Genomic DNA, 18602 nt, shown 5'->3' with positions numbered 1-18602 from the left:
TTCACTCTGCCATGGTAAACAGAGTCAAAGTCTCTTGGGAGGGAGAGAAGGGAGAAAGGAATTAAGTTTTATATCCCTTTGTATTGGTATTTGCCACTGAAAGATAGTAATAATGCGTTTGGATGCTTTGTGCGGGAGGTCACTGGGTAAGCGAGAGGATTCCTTTGTGTTACATCGGCAGAAAATAATGTTGTTTATTACTCAAGGGCTTGCACCCAGCGACAGATTGTGGCATTGTAGCAACATGTGTCATCCTCCCTGTGTGCTCGCGGTCCTGTGCTGGCACACGGAGACTTTCCAATGTCTTCTGAGGGAGCTTTGAGAACCAAACTTGGGATCTTTGCTCCAGGACTTGGCCCCTTTCTCTCCACTTCTTTCCCCCCACCCTCCTCTGGTGTCCTCTCCCTCCCAGTTCATTTGTTTTTAAAATGATTGTGCTATTGTGTGAATCAATATGCACATAGCCTGTCTTGTTTTTCTCTTGGACTGAAAGTGCAAAGCAAATCTGTTTATGGTTTTGGTGAGCTAATTCTTCCCCACCCTAGATTTTTAAATAGACTCTTTTTTTACCAGGCTTGCAGAGCTTGCAGGATGTATTGAAGTAATGGGAAAAATATGTTGTGTGTTAACCTTCCTTTTTTGTAAAACTTTGTTTACAACACCCTGTTCCTAGCAGTGCATTTGGGAAGTGCATATCTGGATGCTGAAGCAAGTGGAAGACTTTGAAATAGGAAAATGGGAATTTAATGCATGCAGGGAGGAAATGCTTTGAGTTGTCAACTTTCAGCGCTTGGATTGTGGAGCAGAGTCTATTGAGCTGTGCTTAGTTCTCCCTTCAGTTGTTTAACTTCTGCAAATCCCAGTTTTCAGGCTCAGCTGTTCCTGGAGCTGCCTGTTGCCATCAAACAGGCTCCTCCAAAGCTGCTGTTGACTCGGACCTTACAGATGAAGGTAAGAGCAGCAAGGAATGCTCTTGGCCTGTAAATAGGCTGTTGGATTAAGGGCTCAGTATGTCACTGGTGTGTTGGAAATGTTATTTTTACCTCTTGACTTCATCCTTCCTACAAATCAATCTTAAACCTGTCTGTTAGGTTAACAACCTTTCCTACATCCTTGCGGGGATTTGCAGAGCACGGTCCTGCTCTGCACACACCATTTTCACCAGGGTGTTTTGGCTGCTGGGAGGCAGAGCTTAGCTCCGCTATGGAGCACTGGGAAAGCCCCAGGGACACCAGTGTCCACGATGTCTGTCTGGTGGCTTTGCTCCCAGCGCTCGTGCAGGAGCTCTCCTATAGCCCGTCCGCCCGCTACTGCACCTCCTTTCCTCAAAACCTCGCTATTATTTATTATTTCTACTATAAAACTCTGAGCTGCTTTCTTCTGGGCACAGAGTGGGAGCTCTCTGTGGAGGTGGCCATTACATCTGCAAACATACTTCTCCAGCCTGAGCTTTGCAGGGCAGATGTTGGCTTGGCTGAGGCCTCTGGGTGCTCCTGGAACATAAATAAGCAGGGGCAGGATTTCAAAGTAAGCGAATTTTCGACCTAGTTGATGTCATGCCTCTTCAGCCCTGTGTTTAGGGCCCATGGATCTGGAGGCCCATGGCTGCTAGTTGGGCCTTGTTGCTAATAACCTACTGGAGGTGCTTCTGCTGAGCAGAGGCTGAGGGCTTCGTCCCGGTCAGACATCGTGGTTGTGCTGAAGATGGGACCCGTGGTGTGAAAAGCCCGTGGTGCTTTCACCAAACTGGGTGCTCTGCACGAGATCTCTGGTCCCAGCTACAGCACGGAACGTGCTCCCCGGCGGGGTTTGTGGGCAGCTCTTGTGGAGGGACAGTGAGGTCTTCTGGTGAGTGGCCTTAAGCAAACTGGGCTGGGGCAGGGTTGTTGTGCTCACGTGGCTGTGATCGGCTAGTCCTCCAGACAGCTGCCTCTGCCACTAAAGAGATGGGGAGAAGATCTATTTAATTTTCCCACCCTGAGAAAGAGGTTTTTCCTGAGAGCAAACATTCACCTGCAAATTTGCGGCAGAGCGCAAAGTAAAGAATTCCCCACTCGAAGGCTTTGCAAAAGAGAATTGTCCTTTATCCCTTTAATTTGGTGGTGCTTTTTTTCTTTTATTTTTCCTGTAACAGAGCCTTAGCAAAAGCAAACTTCTCTCTTTTTCTTCTCTGTTCCTGTTGAGCCAATGGAGTTTGGTGCACCCCAGGAAGGTGGTGGTTGGGGGTCAGCACCGAATATCGCTCATTGTTCCCCAAGCAGGTGGCTGCAGCGCTGAGCATGGAACTGTGAAGCTGTTCTGGGATCTGGCCGCAGTGGTTTGCCTCACTTTTCATTTTCATATCTCCCTAGTCAATATGTGTAGCCGTAAAGTTTTCCCAGCTTGCAGCTCAGATGCTGTTTTCCTGATGCCCTTGATCCCCTTTCCTCATCCCTCCCGTCCTACTCTATTTCCTACTGACCTATCTCCTCAGGGCATGTATACAATAGCAGTTTGACAAATTAAATTGCTTGTACACAGAAAGATGAGGCCACTGAATGCTTAAGCCCTGCATAAACTTCTTGGCTAGACCTGCAGTGACTGTTTTGCTTCCCCCCTGTGCAGCCTGCATTGTATTGCCTGAAAGGCGAATTCTATCCTGCGTGGCCCTTTCCAAACCTGTTGTCCAACGCTTTCACTATTTGTCATCAACTGAGAATTATCTGAGCGCTGTAGATATCCACGGATGTGGTTTGATTGTCTGTTGTATTAAGAATTGCATCTGTTTCTCAGAAAGATTTGAGTGCTAAGGCTGCAATATTCCGCTTCATCCAGAGGTATTTATGAATGAAGATGCAAATCCAAGGTGGAACTCAGGAACCAGTAAGCTCTTGCTCACTGGAACCCACCCTTCAAAACAACATGATTAACTGTGAAGGAAAAACACCTCCTTATCTCCCAGCTTGATCTGCAGCCTTACAAGCACTTCGGTGGTTCAGCTGTCTGCGGCGCTTGGGGAGTTGTCTGCAAGTTTTATTTCGTTTTATTTCCAAAATAACCCTTTGAGCGTGTTGGGCTGGAAGGGAAACTTGTAATAACTTTCTGTGCCAACACAATTCGGCATAATCTCTTGGCAGTGTTTTGTATGCAAACTGGGAGGGTTTCGGACTAAAGGTGCCCCATTAAAATGTCTCTGAGAAATAACTAGACTGGGGACTCACAAGTCCTGGGTTCAATTACTTGCTTTGCTATAAGCTTCCTGTGACCTTGGGCAAGTTATTTAAAATTGCTCTGTGCCTCATTTCCCTTTCGGTGACAGCATTTCCCTTCCAGCCAGGAGCGGTGGCAGTGGCAGGCAGTCCCCTGCCCTCGTCCATAGCCGGAGTGTGAAAAGCCCAGATGGAGGAGGAAGTGTGACCACCTTATGGACCTTTCTTCTGGGGAAAATAGACCAGGATGATCTATTTTAAATGGTTTTATAGGTGCCAGAGCTCTTGCTCTGTGAGATTCTGGGACTCCCTGCATAACTACAGACATGCACTAGCAAGGTGATGGCTCCTCGAGTGGTGAAACCTCCCTTAGCATTGCTTTCAGCTCTTCCTGTAGCTTTAGATCAATGGCCAGTTTGGGTAGACCAGGTTTCTGGTGCACCTTTGGCCTCTGCATGATGTTTTCCCTTGATGTATTCTTCTGCGTTTGCTCCTGTGCTGCCTTTCTGCTTCAAACGCGGGTGGGTGGCAGGGGGAGACAGTGGCTTTGTGAATGAAGATGCTGGCACGTGGGGCTGCTCCCCACGGCAGCGTGCAGATGTACCTTGGGCAGGTCGTTTTGTCTCTGCTGCGTCTGGAGGAGCCCGATGGTCCAGGGCTGGGCCTGGGAGAGCTGCTGGCCTGAGACCCCCGCGCCGCGTCAGCAACCGAGCTGCAGCCGGTGTGGGGTGCTGTGGCTGAGTAGGTGGAAAGGAGCATTTCTGAGATGTGGCAGAAAATCAGGCCTCATCGTGTTTGTGGGTGGGTAAAAATGCTCCTGGGGAATATCTTAGTCTCCGGAAATAATGAAGATACAGATATCTGTATTTCCCGCCGGTGATATAGTTGGGTTCAATGGCTTGTGCAGGCTGTTGAGAAGCACATCCAAACAACTTAGCAGCGAAGTGTAAATTGGGGCCGGCTCTTTCATCTTTGGTGTGAATATCTGTTGTATGAAATTTTTATCACCTATGCAAGAGGCATGGCCCATCAGCTGGGAAAAACCAAAAACCAAAACCCCAAACCCTTTCCTCTTCAGTGTATCCTGAGTTATTTAAAGAGGTGGCGGGTTGGATGCTGTGAGGCTGGGCAGCTGGCAGCACCTGTTCTCCAGGCCAGGATAACACGTTGGGGCTGCTTCCAGACTTGGTTGTAAACCTCAGACTTGAGGTAGATGTGCCAGCTGTTCCCTCAGGCTCTGCTTGTAGCTGAGAACCCTCCTGGAATAAAATTATGTCTTGAACAGCAAGCTTGACACTGGTAAAAGGGCAGAAATCAAATTGTTAATATAGAGGATGTGGTATCTTCAGGCACTTATCCTGTCTGACCTTCTTTTCCCCTTGCGTGGTTTGTGTGATCCTCATGCTGGGACAAAACACACTTAAGGCTTTTCCCTCGATTGTGGGTCTTTTAATCGTTCAAACCATGTTGTGCATTGGGGAGGGTGAGCTCCAGGCTGGTGTGTGTGTGTATGGAAGATCATACAGATGTGTGGCTTCTGAGAAACTTCAGAGTCATCGCTTGGAGGATTCTAAAAGGAGATGCTCTGGGGAGAAGCTCAGCAAGCGTCCCCTTGGGGATAATCTAAAATACCATGGAAATAGCTGCTGGTAGAGGAAGGGAGGGATGAGAAGATGCCAGGCAACGGGGAGGAGGCTGGCAGCAATTTCCTAACGTAGCTGATCCCTGGTGAATGGTTTCAGAACACCTGTATGCTCTGGGGGATGGCAGGTGGTGTTTTGCTCACTGTAACTTGAATTGTCCTCCTATGAGAAGGCTTGGCCAGCGAGGAGCTGCAGTCCCATGGGACCTTGCTCAGGATGGCAACTCACGTAGCCTAAAAGGTGAGAGGATCTTCTTCACCAGCAGGTTTTCACCACTCACCAGCACTTGTCAGGTGGTGATGAGACTTGTGCCTGATTTTAGAAGAGAAGAGAGGATGAAGGGTACAGATCGGAACAGCTGGTCCTGAATTTTGGGTGCTGTGTGGCTCTCCAGTGCTTTGGATAGTACTGTAAAGCACTTTCCCAGCTGTCACTAGAAGGTTCGTACAGTTTTACAGCATTAATCCAGGGAAAGTTCCCTTGATGAACCTTCTTGTTTGGCTGCTCTGCCTGACCCCAGCAACTTGGATAAGCAGCTTGATGCAAGGATTCGTGTGATTGATCTTAAGAGCATCACCCTTGCAGGGTTTCACATTGACGCTGCCTTGTCTGCCTCTGACTAGATTGGAGACGGGTCCCGCAGACTGTGAACACTTCCCTGTGCTCCCCTGACACCACAGACATCTATTCCCTTCATCTTTTACCAGCAGGTGATTATGGGTTTGTGAATGGAGGGAGTTCCTGCCGTCCTGAGCTTTATCCAGCGTGACATGCTGTCGTTTTGGTGCAGTATCATTGAGATGCTTCCAAGTCTGCTCTCTCCCAGCCCAAGGAAGGAAGCAGGTGCCTGGAGAATCGTGTTCTGCAAACGTGGCTACAGCTTGGACAGCTGCCTGAGGAATGAAAGGCTCCATCATGCCGTTACCAAGCCCCCGAGCCAGCCGGTCATCCCCGTTCCTGTATTTGCAGACTGCCTGCTGACACAGCATAAGTGTTATTTTTACATTATGGTCCCCTGCGCTGACTCCTGCTGCAGTTTAATTTATCCTGCTGGTTTCTTAGTTATGTTAAGCAGAGTTAATACTGTATACTGTGCCGTTCACCCTAATGATGATGGATGCTTATGACTGGTGTAATGAGACCACCCTTTATTTCTTTCTGAAAAAGGAGAGAGAAGTCTTGATTTCTGTTCCCCTGAGATTATAATATAGACTGTGATGCTTTTGGTGGTGTAAATCAGGGACATTTCTGTTATCCATGGTACACTTTGCAATGAGAACTTTTCCACCTTCAGTCAAAGGGCTACAATATTTTAGATTCCTGAAAGACGGCTTTTCTCCAAAGGCAGTTAAATCAACTCTAATGAAATGAGAGCCTTCAAATAGGCAAACTGATTTTTTTTTTTTCTCTTATTTAATTCCATTCCTTGGTTATTCCTGTATTCCCGTGGAAGGATGTTGTTCCCATCCTGCTAGTCCTGCACACAGTCCAGTCCAACTCACACAATTGTTTGCAAAGGGTGAGATGATTTCAAAAGGGCAAAATGTAGCAGTCGGTTCTCCTTTAACCGGCACAGTGATAGAAAACAGGCACAAATCCTTTCCCTTTTTTTCCTCCCATCACTTCCCTTTATATCACCTGTCTGCATGTCCGATTTGGGCAATAAGCAGCTATTAGTAAACTCTATTTGCTGTTGTCAGACGAAGGAGCAAAAAGTCCTGAAACGTGTCCACATTTATCATTTGGGTTTTTTTGCTGCTTTCTTTTGTTTTTGAGCAATTCATCTGGATTTTTGAAAGAAGTATTACTCAATGGTCTCTGTAAATTACCCAAGTGGCCAGAAAGCTGTTCTGTACCCATGCAGCAGAAGTTTATAGGAAACAGGAGCTCGGTGCCGATAGCCAGCTTCACCTGCCTGGTGAAGAATTGGTGGAAACTCTTTGCTGGGAGCAGGGGGGTTGCCCCAGATGTCCCCCAGCAGTCCCTCCCAGCTGGAGCTGTTAGATTTTTCTGTGGCACCTGTAAAATCTGTGAAATAAGCCACCGGGGAGCCGAGCCAGCAACACAGCTCAGCGGTGGCCCCAATTCTGCACAGGGGGCTGTGCCGAGCCATTTGGAAAAGCACTTGGTACCTTTGGTTGAAGGTGAGCCAGCACCCGCCTGTGGGGACGGGAGCGGGTTTGTGGGGGGCTGAGAACGTGGGACAAGCCCCAAAGGTGCATGGCAGGAGCCCCTGGGGGTGGCCCGTCACCGTCACAGCCCGATCCGCCGCTCTCTGCTGCGGGACTGTACTGCGCAGGCAGTGAGGTGGCCGCAAACCTCTCTGCACTCGCACAAACACATAAAATAACAAGTATTTCTAAAACTCACTGAATACCACCGCTGGAGACACACAGCGAGTGGGGGTTTCCTTGGGCTGTAACTTCTGCAGGTGCATTTTTGAAGCAAGAGCTGAATATAGGTTCGGTATGACTTGGCAGTAATTGGGCAGTATTTGCATAAAGATAGTAATTTCCATGTTCTTATTTCCTAAATTTGGTTTACAAGACCACGCTGCAATGTGACTTAAAGCTGTATTTGTCTCTGTTGGCAGTTGGAAATGTAGTATTAGCTGTGACTCTTTCCAGAAATAAGTGTTCAGTGTTGGAGCTAAATTGAATAATATGGTGGTGTTTGTATCTTAATCTTCCAAATAGCGCTCTTAAGTTCCCTGCATTGATGTTTGAAAGGCTTAAAAATAATCAACTCCACTGTATAGAGCTTTGAATACAGAGTGGAGGATTGGTAATTGCTGGCAGTTCATGGGCAGACTCATGCATGGCAAGGAAGCAATTCTCCCAGCATGCCTAAATTTTTAAAACTAATCTCGTATGAAGCCTTTGCCTTCCACAAATTAAAGAGTACATCAATATTTTGAATAAAGGCTTGCAGGAGACCTGAGTCCAAACACCGCAACTTTTTACTCGGGCCACCATACCATTTAAAAACACCTTTTTTCTTCCCATTTTCTGCCAAAAGCTGTCTCCAGAGGAGGTGGAGCAGGCTGGCGAGCTCCCCTTCCAGCCAGCGAGAGGCTCTGCTGCCCATCGGCAGAGAGATGAAGTCCTGAGCCTGTGTCCCCCGTAGGAACATAATAACCCAACTCCTGACATTCTGCTCTTCCCGGGAAAGGGAGAAAAAGCAAAATACACGGTGATTTATTTTTTTTTTAACGGTGCTCAAGAGTTGAGGTCCCTGGGGAATCAAGTGTCAAAAGGGAGGGCTCTGAAAGCAGGGATCTGGCTTTGCTGTTTTATCTCAGAAGATGTCTGTAGTTCTCCTGCATCCTCGAGAATAAATTTTTAAATGAGGAGTTGCAGAGGGCAGCTGAGGAAAAAGGCTGATTAGGCCAGCAGGCACTATTTAAAAAACAAACAAAAAAACAGGAGAGGGAGAAGAGGAGAATGATTTGTTTATCACAACTGTACTTGAAACTAATGTTAAATGTCTGTCTTTTGAGAGTAGGGAAATTCCTTTAGCTTCCGGCAGTAAATAACTGGGATGCTTTCAGCTCACAGCTGACCTACAGAGGATGGTGAGTTTTCAGCTAAAAAAGTAATTGACTCTCCCGTAAGGACAATCCATTCCAAGTGTCACTAAACAGCTGGAGGAAGAGTCCTGACAAGCACAGTTCTTATCGCAAATAACCCTTGGACTTTGTTCTGTATCTCTGCGTACTGTCCAGGGTGGCTTGACTAATGGTTTTGAACAAATTCCATTTTCAAACCAGAGAGCAGATGACAAGGATTGCATTTGGCTGGCAGGTGTGTGATTCGGATGCCTGGATCTTGCCCACGGGGATCTCAAATGAAATCCAAAATCCATTTTTCTCTTACTGTCAATCCTAAAAGAAATGGTGACTATTTCAGAGCAAGGGAGAAGGTTGTCTTCTGTGAGATCTTGGGGGTCAGTAGATGAGGGTTTGGTGGTAGCAACGATGTAGTTCTCCATATCTGCTCTTCGGGGCAACGGAGTAGTGGAGCACCTAATGTGAGGAGGACTTCTGAAGGTTGGCTTCTCATCATGAATATCTCAGCAAAGGGTTTGCTTAGTGATATTAATTATCTGCCTTGCTCTGTGCCAGCAGGAACTAGTGAAAAGTGGCGACTTCTGGAAGCCCGTGCCTTGTGTAGGTACTAAAAAGCAGCTGGACTTTTTTGGAAAATGGTGTTCCAACAGAAGAAGCTGAACACTTGCCAGTCTGACCATGAGCTTCTGAAGTTCTGGTGGTTCAACACTTTAGGCCAGGGTATTGTCTGTTTAAGGCAATGGAGGAAAAACCCTGTGCCACTCTTGCATGGTAGGTATGTGAACCCTGAGCATCAGGACTGAATGGTAGTTCTAGAATTAAACGGTGTCCCTAATTTCCCTCTTCAGTTTTAAGTGGGTGCAGCATTCTTCACTTACAGTCTCAACTGTTGTGTTGCATTGTTGTATGGAGCCGAACATCTGCCCCTTCCAGCCACAAAAGTGGCTGTGTTCCAGTGACGGGTGGTTTCTTTCTATTCAGGGATCCTCCAAGGCCTGGAAAAGCTTGAGCATTAGGCATGACATACTGTCAACTGGTGCAGATCCCCTTGGCTCCCCTTCTTCCAACATCTGCGAGGCCTGAGTTGGTCATCTTGGTTTATCTTTCTTGCACAGAACAGAAAGGCCTTGGCCCTGCCAGCTGCTGCTGCTGAACGGGGAGTGGGGCCTCACCAGAAACCTGTCCATCCAACACCAAAAACGTTTGTGGTCCCGGTCTTTGGAAGAGGAAAGATCTGTCGTCATCTCCTTAGGGAGGGCTGTGTTCTGGGTCCTTCTTCACACTCATAGAATCATAGAATGGTTTGAGTTGGAAGGGACCTTCAAAGCTCATCTAGTCCAAGCCCTGCCGTGGACAGGGACATCTTCACCTAGATCAGGTTGCTCAGAGCCCCGTACAGCCTGGTGTTGATGTCTCCAAGTGGATGCTCACCAGTGGATGCTCATCCTCTCTGCAGCAGCTCTGCTCAAGCAGCATTGTCCTCTGCGTGGCTGGCAGAGGAGCAGGCAGAGCGGCCATGGCACCAGCAAACCTCTGCAGAAGAACCTTGCCCCACATTAAAAACAGTTGGGATGCTAGAGCAGAGCCGGGGAGGCAAGGTGCCCATCCCATGCAGGTCTCTGCCCAGTATTTCTATCCCCCAGCATTGTGCTGGTGAGCGACTGGCGTTCGCTTGGCAAAAGCCTCTTGAGTATTCATTTGGCTGACGGGAGATGAGAGTACGGTAGCTCCTTGAAATCAGCTTGGGGAGGGGAAGCAAATAAAACTGCCTTTTTCTTGCTACTAGTGCTACTTGAACTCTCTCAAATGTATACTTCATGTGGATAAAAGATTGCGGAGACCTCAGCCTACCTAACAGGCCTGCTCTTGTAAAGCAAAAATTACAGTGCCTGCTTACTTGCCATCCTCATCCAAAAGCCCATTCCTGGTGAATAACACTTTATACATATTATTGCAGCTTGAAATGCCATTCCTCTTCTCCCCACCCATTTCCTTGCCTGGCTGTGACATACAGGAACTACACCCAGTGCTTGACTCGCCTCTCCTGACCTTTTGTAACTTGGCTCCAAACTCCTTTTTTTGGGTCTTTTGCAAAACACTGTCAGAAGGGAAAAATCCTTTGTTAAAACACAGCCAACTCCTGCCTCAACGTGGAACAGTTTGTTCTGCTAAAAGAATGAGCCAGTTCAGTGAGCAGAAAAACATTGCCATAAACCAGCGGACTCAGTACGCTGCAAAAGCCGTCGGCTGCGCTCAAGGTCTGAAAGGACGACTCTGGAGCAGGATCCATGGAGGAGAAAAAAAAAATTAAAAAAATCCACGATCCCGCTCTGCCAAACGCCTTTTTCTTGCTTTCAGATGAAGTATTTTGCAGTTGTCTTTTTGGTTATAGCAGCTGTAAGTGGGGGAATGGGAGCTGATGCTGAGCCAGAACGTAACGCAGCGTTCAAAGCTAGCATATTGCAAAAGGGCACGGTGGATGAAGTAATCCAAAAATGCTCAGCTGGGAAGGGCTGCAGCACTCCAGTCGTCTTCAGCCTGTGCTGCAGATGGGCTCCAGCGCCCCGTGCTTGCTGTCTGGTACTGTTTAGTAGCTTGGTTTAGTCCTTTCCACCCACGTCTTGTTTTAAAGCTCTGGACACTCTTTATTTCCCTGGAATTGCTGCAGGTCTGTTCCTTTCATGGCCGGTTGGTAACTGGTGATCAGCCTGTCTTCAGCAAGTGTTTCTTCATTGCATAAGGGGTTCGGATGCTCCGTGAGAAAACGGCGTGACCCTCTAGCAGGTTTTTGGGTTTGCGTTTTTACAGCGGGATCATTTTGGTGCTGCTATACAAGCTGGCTTTTCTTTTAACAAGACATTTGGTGCTAGCATCTGGAGTTGTGGTGCCTGAATTTGGGGTGATGGCCCCAAAATAGGAGGCCCTATGGAGGTGGATGTGCAAACCTGCAAGTGGGGTTGTGAGCAGAAGTGCTTCAGAAACATGGGCTCGGAGGCTTCCCCCAGAATGGGACTGGGCAGCTGCAGCGGCGCTGGGAGCACGGCAGGCTCTGCGCTTCGTGGGCTCTTGCCGTTGGGTGTGAACTCCTCGCCAGCTTGGCTGAGTGTTTCCTGCTGATTTAAAAGGCTCCAGTACCCTTGTCTGAAATGTAACATGGACCAAAATCTAACTCTGGTTCTCATTTTGCTTTGGGAACTGGGGGTCTTTACTCTGAGCTCCCTGATAGTTTTTTGGCTTGGAGCCAGTTCAGCAATTTCAGAAATAAAAATGCAAGTAAATTTTAGGTGTAACCTACTCCTTTTCATATGCATTCTATAGGGCTGCATCTGCTAAAGCTGCCCTTGCCCTACCTAAAGGGTGATGCTCAGTAATAAGCTCTAAGTGTGGGATCACAAGGCGTGCGGCGAGTCTGGACGCGGGGTGGCAGAACATTACTGACCCATGTGGGGCTGTTTGAGGTGCCTGTGACCGAGCTGCAATCACAAACAGATCCTTGACAGCCTAGAGAAAGCACAAGGGGCTGAAATCAGAGCTCTGTGCATCTATAAACACAACTGATGTTCTCATGCTGTCCCGTTCAGGCACAATCTGACCCGCTGGTATTCGCCAGGTGAGTGCGAGGTGATGGGAGACCCAGATACCGAGGAGCTGAGGGACTTCTTGGAGCTCCATGAATGCTGCCTGGTGTCCTCTGCTGGTAGTGTTAACCTCAGAGCTGGCTCTGTCGAGAGATGATTATCTGTCTGCTGGAGCTTTTCCTTTGTGGGAATGCCAGGAATGTTTTGCAACATGGACAAAATGTGAGGATTGAAGCTGTGGAGGTGGGTCCCTGGGATGCTGGGACTGTGAACCCTGCTAAAATACTGTAACTTGGAGCAAATCTGTAATGAAACCTCGATGCCATAAGATTTTTTTTTTTTTGAAGATGTTAATGATATGATTGCATAACACTTATTTTGTGCTCAATCGAATGAATGAGGGCAGAGGAAAAGGAGTGAGCGAATTAATGTTAGTGATGTTCAGACAGAAGTATGCAAAGCTCCGAGGGATGATCAGTGGTTTTGTTTTGATGTGCGTTGCGTTTTTTGGGGGGGGGGTTGTTTTGTTTGTTTGGTTTTTTTTATTTCCGACATTTTCCTGAAATATAGCACTCAGGCTTGTCTCTAAGGGGGGCACATTGCCAATAGTCTAAAGGTTATATTATCCTAGTGACCTATTTTTATACTCTAATCGCGTTCTGTTTCAGCCACCCCTTTCTAGCCTTCCATCTTGCTTGGTTTTGTGCTTGTCTGAAAAAGAGAAAAGCACAGATAATTACTGTTAGTCCCTGAGTGCGAAGGCAGCAAGCCAGCTCTACCCAGGTAACGACAGCAAAGGCGAGTTGCTGCTGTTATGGAAGCACGAGAGCAATCCCAAAACACAGCTCATAAATGGGTGACGACTTGAAACAGGGCCACGAGGAGCTTTGTGGGGCAGAGGAGAGAGGTCTTCTCTTAAAGGCAAATTTTAAATGGAGAAGTACAGCAGTTTGTAGAAGGACGAAGTTTAAATGAATAGCTCTGTTTAACTAGCCTAAATGGAAAAGATGCTTTTCTACTCTAGGCATGCCAAGTAACGGAGAATGAATACGATTGTTCGGTCAACCGGCTTCCACTGCCTTTAGAGTGTACCCGCGTTTTCAAAGCCAGGCTTAAGCTCCAAAGCACCCTGACCAGTCAACATAAAGAGAAATTGTTCCTTAGTACAAATGTTGACTATGCGATGCTGCTTGAAGGTCAAAACTGCTGAAATTTGTGCGTGTGTTTGTACATTTGTGCAGTGCAAAATAATAAGATGCAAAGAGGCTTTTTTTGCCTGCGTGGCCTCTCTCAGGTTTCAGTTATTTTATTGCTGGTTGCTTTCCTTGTTCTTGTTGAGAGCACCTGAATTTCAAACACCTGCAGTGACAGTGTGGTAGTGATCCTGCTCTGGAGGGGGAAAATCTCATTAACTGTTCATTTGTGGGAGCTTGCAGTCCAGTATGGGGTGAAACCCCAAAAGAATTAAGTGTGTCGCAGGCTCGGTCTGGGTTACGGACCAGGCTCTGGGTGCAGATGTCCTAGGCGAGGGCATGGCGCGGAGATGCTCACTGCTTGCTGGGAGCTGGGGTGATGCTCTGCTGCTGGCATTTTTAGGCTGCTGGAGACAATCCCATCCTGTGACTTCCCTTCCAGCTGCAGGCTTTGCAAAGTTACCCAGGGAGGATGCAGGACCCCAGTTAGCCAGGACACACAGACACAGAGCGGGAACAGAGGAGCTCGACCCTGCCAAATCTTGCTTTCTCTGTTAGAGACCTGTGCCGGTGCATCTAAAAGAGAGGTTCTGTCCGTACCTGCAAAGCTGGGATTTGCTCTGGAGATGTGAGCTGTTCACTGTGTGTCTGTCCCTGTTGAACCACAGGGATGTAGCCTGAAGAGCTCTTTGCCGGGTTGCTGGAATGCATCCTTCCAGGTAGTGTGTCCACAGATGGATTAGTGATAGCTGCTCTGTTCCTGACAGGGGACTGTGTCCTCAAAACCCAGTGGCGATGCTGCTGTGCGTGCTCTCTCGCCACGCTTTGTTACCCTGTGACTCCAAATCTATGGAGATGAAACCCAGGTGGGAGCTGATGTGGGGCAGCCTCTGGCAGGGGAATGAGCCTTTGCCCCTTCCCACCCGGCTCTGGAGAGTGCAGAGTCTCCAGCCTACCTCTTTCCAGCACCCAGATAGATGCACCCAGTCCAGGCCAGTGCACTGGCACCCAGCGCTGCCCAGAGCAAACTGGACGTCTGCCGTGCTGGGAGGACCTTGCTGCAAAATGTGGTGGGGTTTCCCTCTGGGGTGCTTGACGGTGGAAAGGGGGAAGGTGGATCAGCCCTTGGATCTGGGTGCTGCAGAGAGCACCCACTCGTTGGTGCTGGCCACAGGGATTTTTTTATGTACTGACCTTTACTTGCTAATTGCCAGTGGGGAGTTGGGAAGTCATCTGTGGACCAGACAGATGTGCATCTCCTGGGCCTGGCTGGAGGTAGAGCCTAAAGGGGAGAGACAAAAACTCTGAAACATCAACTTTTTTTCCCTCCTTTGATTTTCTTTTTTACCCCCATATTATGCTATCAGCCAGGGCCTGCAGAGTTTCAGCTTAAAAACAAACCACTATTATTTAAAGTGCCAATATTGTGCTTGGCTTCATATGAGACAGAAACATCAACTTTGTCCCTGACCTGGGGAGTGTGTCTGCCTGCCTAGCAGGCACTGAAAGCGTTGAGAAAACTGTTATTTTGCTTCTATTTTGGTGTTGATTTTTTTTTTTTTTTTTTTTTTTTTTTTTAAACTGAGCGTTTACCCTTCGGCAGAGCTGCATCAAACACCGGAGCCCACAGCAGAGTACGCAGCCGTCCTGCGTGTCCATGTGGAGCCTTGTTCCCCGTGTGAGTGTTGGGCACCCCGGAGGTGGGTGCAGGGACGGGTGACTGTCCCGTGTCCCCATGCCCGGGCGGTGGGACCGGAGCTGCTGTGCCCAGCTGTGTGCTGCTGGCCGGTGATGCTGCCTGGTGGGTTTTCTGGTGGTTGTTTCTAGGCGAGGTTTGCAAAAGGTCACAAAACTTAATCTTCTAACTGGGGACCTTGGCGCTGTGCGGAATGAATGTTTTGCGTTAACAACCTAGCTCATTAATTCACTGAAACATTTAAAACCGAACCAGTTATATCCAGCCAAGCTGGAAAAAGCTGAAAGTTCAGACTCAGCAGTGCAGATTTCGAAACCTCCCTTTGTTAATCTCTGCAGAAGTAAATTTTCTGAAATTGCTAAGCTCACTTTGACCGGTCTTGGCATTGTTTTCTTCAGCAGAGGCAAAGCAGTTCTGCAGAGGGTTGGTGGCGTCTACCTGGACCTGCCGATGGGGACAGGAAGGAGAGCGGGACGCTCAAAGCACCATTGGAGCTTTTTGGCTGTCTCTAGCAGAAATGCTGTGTTATTTTCATAGATTGGGACCCCCAGATTTCACGGTTTCCATCTTCCTCCACTATTATTCTTTTCTGAATCACTAGGACTAGTTTAAATTGCAGCTCTGCTGTCATGTCACTAAACACACATCATCCCCAGAGTCGGTTCCTGATGCTTTAGATACGAGACAAATGTACCCCCGGCCACGTGCTGGGCTGGGATCCCACCTGCCCGGAGGAGCCTCTGGGCTGCTTGTCCTTCCTGCATTAATTTCTTCTGGGACTGAATTGGTTTGACTCTGCTTTAAGTCAGTTTTTCCTCCTATTTCCAACAGCAGTGACAGCTTTAGGTGCACAGGTCATTTGACCTGCCTACTCCGGTACCTCACTGTTAAATTAGCAGGTAGAAATTAAATAGGAACCAGGAATTTAAGTGCAATCCCATTGTCTTCCTGGCTGCCAAGTAGCTATTCCATTCAGCTAATGTCTCTTTGCTCCTGTTCATCATAAAATAATACATAGGAAATAAAGTTCTTCACTTACGGCTGTATAAATTGGTCTGAGACATTTGCAGTGGTGTTACACTGAGCTCTGTTGTAAGGCTGGTTTTTAATGGATTAATTTTTCTGCCATTAATTTACGCTATCCATTAAAACAGCCTCACTTATTTCAATGACGGAGAAATCAGTGAATTATCCATTCTATTATATATTAGTGCTGTATTAAAGTATTAGTGCATTCCAGAAGGTGAACAGTGAATAAAACATGCTCCGAACATGTGGTTATGCAACTGTTCCATGGAAATGAAATGGACAAACAATACACTTGATTAATTTTTTTTTTTTGCCCAGTAAATTTGTACTGTGATTCACTTCCAGCTAAATTTGCAATCTGTGTCCTCAGGTGGCATTAATATTAGAGCCCCAGCAGGAGAGCTGTGGCGGCTAGAGCTGCTTTGATTGCATTTTTAACGAAAGTTGTTGGAGAGAGTGTGGAGCTTGATGCAAATGTGCTGGTAAATGAAATGCAGAGCTTTTAGGTTCTCTGTAGGTGGGTCAGGCCACTCGCATTTACCCAAAATAATAGTGACAGCGTGCTCGGGAGAGGCGCTCCGTTAATGTGGCACAATGGGGGTCTTTGTATATCTCTGTTGCTCGGTATCAAATTTACTCTGTTGACAGATAAAAATCATCTTTTTGATATCTGGCGACTCCATAAACGCTAGGTAAGATCATCTGGGACTCGAACTGTCTCTGTGATGGAGACTCTGGAACTGAATCTCTACCAGGAGTTTGCTGGAAAGGAAAAAGCTTGCAGAGGGCCCAGCGATTTCTCCCTGGCCTGTGTTAGAGCTGGGGAATAACATTAAATCAGAATTCACTTTTACTGTTGCTTGCCTGACATGAAACTCCTTTCAGCCTTTAAAGCTATATTTTGTAGCCTTCAGGCTGGTCTTAGTGTTTTTTTTCCTAATTGACTCAACTTGGAAAGGTCATCGTACCCTGCTAGATTGTGTAATATTTAACTTAGCGTCAAAAATGAGGATCTTGGAATTGGTGTCAAATGGATGCTGTTCCCCACTGAATAGCAAAGCCCATTCATAGTCATCCAAGTATTCGACTTGCTAATGCTAATGAATAACTTTCTGGCCCACTGCAGAGGAAAACCACGAAAAGGTGGGATGAGGGCGTCACAAAGCAGGTATTGAGAGTGTGCAATTCGCACCATCTGAATTCAGATCACAGCTTTAATACCTTATTTATAGACATTTTTTTTAAAGTTATAATTTCTAGCTTTTCACAAAGCTTTAGCATAGCAAACAGTCTTTTCTGATGCCAAGTTCAGTGATGACTAACACTATTTACAGGACTGTTTTGTAATCTCAGATCAGCCCACAGTAACGGGAAGTTATGTTTTCCCATCAGTCTTTTAGACTGATGAGAGTTGCTGAGGCCAGAGTCAGCCATCCAGGCTCTCCTGTTTGAAAGCTGACATAATTTTTTCCAGAACAATTTTTTTTTTTTTTAATTTCTAATGAAGTTAGAGAGGTCAAATTGTGCTTCATTTTATTTTTTTGCGTTAGGACCTTTCATTCCTCTGTTCTAAAAGCTACCAACAAAAATAGGCAGCAGAGGTATTGCATAAGCACCACAAAGTCATTTGCCCGATCTGCATTTCTCGGTGCATGATATCAGCTCAGAATATCTGATATGAGAAAGCTACTGGTGCACAACTGCTGTAACTGATAGGAGTTACCTCTGTGAGTCATCTGGTAGGATGGTAAGTTGGTCTTTTTTTTTTTTTTTTTTTTTTTAGTTCAAGTTTTTATGAGTGTTTTTATAAATCTCCATCGCTGTTACTGTAAATCACAGGAAAACCTGGCACACAGTCTTTGTAATATGAATCAGTGTGTCCATATGCTTCCAAGTGACCTTGCAGTCTGGAAAAATACAGTTTTATCCCTGTGTTTAAAGGAAAAAAAGCAGAGTTGTTGCATAAAACGTTGACAGTGGGGTTAAGGCAGAGATGTTGCCTCCACAGATGTGCTCCCTTCCCTGTCATCCAGACCCGTCACCAGGCAAGTGTCTCCCGGTGCCAGCTACAGGGACAGCGTTGCTGCCCTCGGGTCGTGATCTCAGGCACGGAGCATCCGCTGTGCAGATGGCGAAGCTACATCAGGCCAGGAATAAGGTTGTAGCTAATGTCCTGGCCTTCTGCAGGCTGGAACAGTTCGGGAGCTGCTTCAGCTTCAGGGAAAAAAAAAAAAAAAAAAAAAGAAGAAAAATTATTTCTTTACTTTTTTCTTTTTTTTTCTTCCTTTTATTTTTTTTCAATGTGACACATCTCTGGCCACACCAAGCCCAGCCAAATGGGCTTGTGTTGCAGAGAAATTACACTTTCTTAGTAAATAGCCCCAGTGCACTGAGTTGTGTGAACGCCAAAAGCTGCAAAGGTGGTGGGAGGGGAGGGCTGGGAGCCAGGAACATGTGTGTGATGCTGCCCTTGAGTTTTAGGGACTTACCTTCTCTTGCAGCTCCAGCCGAAGACTCAACAGATGCTGTTAAAACAGTAATGAAGTGTGCATGGGGTAGGGAGGGGATCTCACAAATGCTTTGCAGGCTTGCTGAATGAGGGGGGCTAAAATATGTGGACCCGGCTGCAGCCTTCTTGCTCCCTGCAGCAGAGCTCGGGGCGTCTCTGCTTTGAGCTGCTGAGAAACTTCCCGACAGGGTGGTTAGA

The 18602-nt window shown here is 47.1% G+C and overlaps 1 protein-coding gene across 4 annotated transcripts in view; it reads left to right on the top strand.

The window, feature by feature from the left end:
* Positions 1-18602, top strand: part of ZHX3 (zinc fingers and homeoboxes 3) — a 46665-nt gene that overhangs the window by 18009 nt on the left and 10054 nt on the right. The window lies entirely within an intron of this gene.

This window comes from Caloenas nicobarica, chromosome 15 (genome assembly GCF_036013445.1).
Source record: "Caloenas nicobarica isolate bCalNic1 chromosome 15, bCalNic1.hap1, whole genome shotgun sequence".
NCBI lineage: Eukaryota > Metazoa > Chordata > Aves > Columbiformes > Columbidae > Caloenas > Caloenas nicobarica.
The sequence above is the reverse complement of the archived record's forward strand: the minus strand, read 5'-3'. Positions and strand labels throughout refer to the sequence as shown.